Source organism: Callithrix jacchus, chromosome X (genome assembly GCF_049354715.1).
Source record: "Callithrix jacchus isolate 240 chromosome X, calJac240_pri, whole genome shotgun sequence".
NCBI classification, from domain to species: Eukaryota; Metazoa; Chordata; class Mammalia; order Primates; family Cebidae; genus Callithrix; species Callithrix jacchus.
Window position 1 is genome coordinate 110,356,032 of NC_133524.1, and position 4,840 is coordinate 110,360,871.

Consider the following 4,840-nt stretch of genomic DNA (forward strand, 5'->3'; position numbering starts at 1 on the left):
CTTTGTGGGAAATGCAGAAGCTAGATGAGAGGCTCCTGCACTGTGAGTGAGTGCAAACCACCCACCTTGAAACCAGTAGGAAAACTGGATAAATCCTCACACCATAATCCTCAACCCTGGCACCAGAGACCATATAATTGGGAGGAAATCCTCAGCTCCTAGCTTCTTATTAAGGAGAAAAATACTTGGATTGGGGATGTCAGTTAGCAAGATGACAGGAAAGGAAGTCTCAAGATCTACTCCTCCTCACAGAAAGTTCAATTAACAACTACCCAAAGACTAGAGCATCCTTTTTAAAACTCAATACATAAAAGCAAGCCTGAGAAACTCGTGTAGCCCACAGAACTGAATAAAAGCCAAATGTGAAAGATAGAAGGAATGATCTTACTTTGACCTCGATGTTCCCCGACCCCCAGGTCAGTGCAGTGTTGGACAGAGAAGATTTCCCTGGGCCCACAGTTTATACAGGGCAAAAACAGAGTAGGAGGCAGTCATTCTGGCATCCCTAGCACTTTGATGTGCTTCACAGGAAGCTGACTTGCCTCACCTCACTGAAAACACTAGGGTAAACAGCACACCTAAACCACCCAAGATCAGGTAGAAACAAAGAAAAGAGCCAGAGATCATGACAAGCACACAAATCTTGGTAGTTCCTTTGTGTTCCTGCCAACTCTGGCAGCAGATCAGAGACATTAGCCAACCTCATAGCCCACCTGCAAAGCTGAGCTGGTTTGGTTGCCTTCAGAAGCACAGTGGGAAATTTAACCTAGTTTGAGTACCTAGATGACTAGTCTCCACACCCAGCCTCAGAGCCTACCCTCATGACCCCACCCAGGGAAAGAGACTTCTACCTCTGTGCACTTTGGAGAATTTAAAGGACTAGGCTGGCTTGACCTGCAAAGTCAAGCAGCAGCTCCACTCAGCCAACCAGCCTAATCAATGACCTTTCCCAGGAAGGAAGACTCCTATTTCTGCACATTTTGTAGAAAGAAAAAGGTTAGATCAACTTGACTTGGAAAGTCAAGCAGCAGATTCATTTAGCCAAAAAGTTCAGTCAGCAACTGTCCAGGCAGGGAGACTTCCACCTCCATGCATTCTGAAGAGGCAAAGGGGCTGGACCAGCTTGACCTGGGAGGTCAAACAGCCACTCGCTTCAGCAAGAAGCCCATCCCATGATGCCACACTGACAAGAAGGCAATTTTCAATCATGCAATAGTTCTAAGGAGCATAGCCCTTGGTTTCACACATCTCAAACACCATCTCTACTTAATCTTGGAGCCCAGCCTGCAGTCCTGCCCAACTAGAGATCCCAAATAGTGGAATTGCACAGAGAGGAAATACATCTTATGATCAGCCTGACTAGAAGACATTGTTGTACCCAGCTAGTATCTCCACCTGATAACAGAGTCCAGCCAGTGGTCCTACCAGACAGTGGAGACCATCCAGCAGCCCCACTTGACATCAGAGCAAAGGCAATGGCCCAGCCAACTGCATAGAAAAAACCAGGTTGTTCTTACAGAATCACAGGCTAGTGAAGGCCTATCTTTGCCGAAGACTACCTATAAGGGCCAGGACAGGGGGCTGACTTCTCAAATACACAAACAACAATGCAAGGACACTGAGATTATGAAGAATCAAGGACTCATGACACCTCCAAAAAATACAAATAAATCTCTAATCATGAACTCCATGAAAATGGAGATCTATAAAATGGTAAAATATTCAGATTAATACTCATAAAGAAATCCAGTGAACTACAAAAATATACGGATAAAAATTTACCGAAATTTGGAAAACAGTACATGAAGTTTGACAAAGAAGTAGAAATACAGCACCAGACAAAAATCCAAGAGATAATTTATAAAAACGAATGAACTAAAAAAGTTATGGAGAAAGCCTAAACAGGTTGCCATGAAGAGAAAAGAAAGGGGACCAGACAACACATTTCTTTTTTGAGACGGAGTTTCACTCTTGTTGCCCAGGCTGAAGTGCAATGGCATGATCTCTGCTCACTGCCACCTCTGCCTCCCAGGTTCAAGCGATTCTCCTGCCTTAGCCTCCCTAGTAGATGGGATTACAGGTACCTGCCACCACGCCCAGCTAATATTTTATAATTTTAGTAGAGATAGTGTTTCTCTATGTTGGCCAGGCTGGTCTCAAACTCATAACCTCAGGTGATCCATCCGCCTCAGCCTCCCAAAGTGCTGGGATTGAAGGCATGAGCCACCACGCCTGGCCAGAAAACACACTTTAAAAAATAAAAGCTGAAAAATCCCAGACTTTCATCTCTGCCAGCTTCAATTAGTTATGTCAGTCAATGAAAGGGAAATTAGGTCCTAAATCTTAATGGTACGAGTGTTATAAGTTTCAAATTATTTCTCAACTGTGTTGAGGCTTAGATAACGGTATCCTAAAATATGGCATTTTAATATGCAGAACTAAGGAGGAAGCCCTAAGGTAACTGACCACCCACCCCTAAAGCAGGTTTCTCAGCCTTCCCTTTCTCCTGTTTCTCAGCTTTCTGTCTCTCCCAAAGCACAGGCTGAGGCTTTTACTCTGATATTCCCTTATCTATCTTAAGACTGGACCCTTCAAAAAAACACAATTGCCTTCCGTCTCATTATCTCTCTTAGAAAGGAAGACTGAGGAATGCAACCACACAAGGACTGACTTTCTCCCGCAAGATAATGTGTGCCTCTCTGGCTCATTCAAATTCCAAGCAGAACCATTTAGAAGTAAATTTCTGTATCCTGCCTCTATTCGTTCTCCTTAATAACTATTTACTACTCCTCAAAAGAATTCCCTACATTCCCCAGATCTCCTCTCTTCTGTGAAAAAGGTATGCAAGCAACTGTACCACACTGGGTTATCAGGTAATAATTCTCTTGCAATTTCTGCATGCTATGCATGTTAATTTTGTACGCCATTTCCCCCCTATTAATCTGTTTATTATCAGTTCATTTACAGCTACCCTTCAAAAGGCAGAGGAGAAGTTTTTCCTTGGCCCCTATAATTGCCACAGTAGGTACCAGTAAGAATTATGTGTTTTGTTTTGTTTAGTTTCTGAGACTATCACTTCAGTTTCCAAATCTATCTGAGTTTATTATTATACAAATATTTGGCTATAGTCTTTGATTATAAATATATCTGATTTACCCTGGTGAAATAAATTTGATGCTTTTAAAATTTGTTTATGCATTTAACTGGGGGCTTGTGATTGATGTTGAGTGAAATAAAATAGGTGTTTAATATTTAGTACCATAGTTCCCTTTAATATGAGTTATCTTGTCTTTATTAATTTTAGTCAGAAGAAGACATACTCTATTTGTACTGTTAATTGAGAAGAAATAATATATTGTCAATTCAATTTAGCATTTCATTTTGTTTGGAGAATTTTATCTATCAAGTAAGCTTAGTGAAATCTCCTTAATATGCAAAATAAGCATGTGAGCATGGTGGATAAGGGTTGGTAGTTGAAATGGGATCTTTGCTGAGTTGTTTTTCTGTTTTCTGGGAATTACATTTTTCCACATTTAGGCCATCGATATATTTGAAAATAATGCAGTAAATTGTATATTATTTCAAGAACAATTGTAGAGCTAATGCACCTGTTATACTAGGGTTGTTTTTGATTCAGTGATTAATGTTTTGCTAGATATCTGGCTTACCTTTTTCTGCCTCTCAATTGTATCAATCTGAGTTAATGGTAACAGTTTAAAAATGTCTAAATCCTTTGTTTTAAAATGTCCAAAGGTGTAAAATGTTGTGAAATGATTTAAAATGCATTACTAGAGGTTTAATCAGGAAAGACTATCAGTTTGTGCAATAAAATCAACCTGAAAACATTCCAAGATCTAGGACATAGCAACTAATAAAAACGTAAAAGAACTCAAAGAAATTTTAAAATACTTGTGATATTGTGACTTATTATAAGAAATATAAATTTGGTCTTTTTCCCCAGATCCTGACTCACAGCTCTGAAAGCCCTTGAATTCTCTGAAATGATAAGTGTCTTTTTCTATGCTAATAAGATGACTGATGGCTGGGGCCTCTTGAGCAGCCTCAGGATGAAGGCCAGCTTCCAGGAGAACAAACCATGTGATGAGAGGATTGAAATTTTCAGCACCATCCCCCAAACTCAGGAAGGGGAGAACATCTGAAGGTTGAGTTAATCACTAATGGCCAGTAATTTAATTAATCATGCTTATGTAACCGAGCCTACCAAAAATATCTTAAATGATGTGGTTCGGAGAGCTTGCGAGTTGCTGAACATTGGAGGTAATAGGAAGGTGGTGCACCTAAATAGGGCATGGAAGATCCACGCTTCCTCTTACCTGTGTATCTCTTTTGTCTGAATATTCTTGAGTCATGCTCTTTTAAAATAAATGAGTAGGCCAAGCACAGTGGCTCCTGTCTGTAATCCCAGCACTTTGGAGGGCCAACGTGGGTGGATCACCTGAGCTCAGGAATTTGAGACCAGCCTGGCCAACATGGCGAAACCCCATCTGTAGTCAAAATACAAAAATTAGCTGGGCGTAATTCCAGCTACTTGGAAGGCTGAGGCGGGAGAATCGCTTGAACCTGGAAGGCAGAGGTTGCAGTGAGCAGAGATCGCACCATTGCACTCCAGCCTGAATGACAAGAGCGAAACTCCATCTCAAAAAAATAAATGAAATAAAATAAAAGAGTAATAGCAAGTAAAGCAGTTTCCTGAATTTTGTGAGCTGCACTAGCAAATGATTGAACCTGAGGAGGGGGTGGTGGGAACCTGCCAGTCTGTCAGGAGTATTGGAGGCCTAGACTTATGATCAGCATGTGAAATAATGGGCACTCCTGAGGA

General features: G+C 41.0%; 1 long non-coding RNA gene across 1 annotated transcript; it reads left to right on the forward strand.

The window, feature by feature from the left end:
* The first annotated feature begins 2,607 nt into the window (after positions 1–2,607).
* LOC144581182 (uncharacterized) lies at positions 2,608–4,566 on the forward strand. Its single transcript, XR_013531720.1, has 3 exons — positions 2,608–2,873; positions 2,957–3,021; positions 3,962–4,566. It is a non-coding gene; the product is annotated as an uncharacterized LOC144581182 (long non-coding RNA).
* The last annotated feature ends 274 nt before the right edge of the window (positions 4,567–4,840 follow it).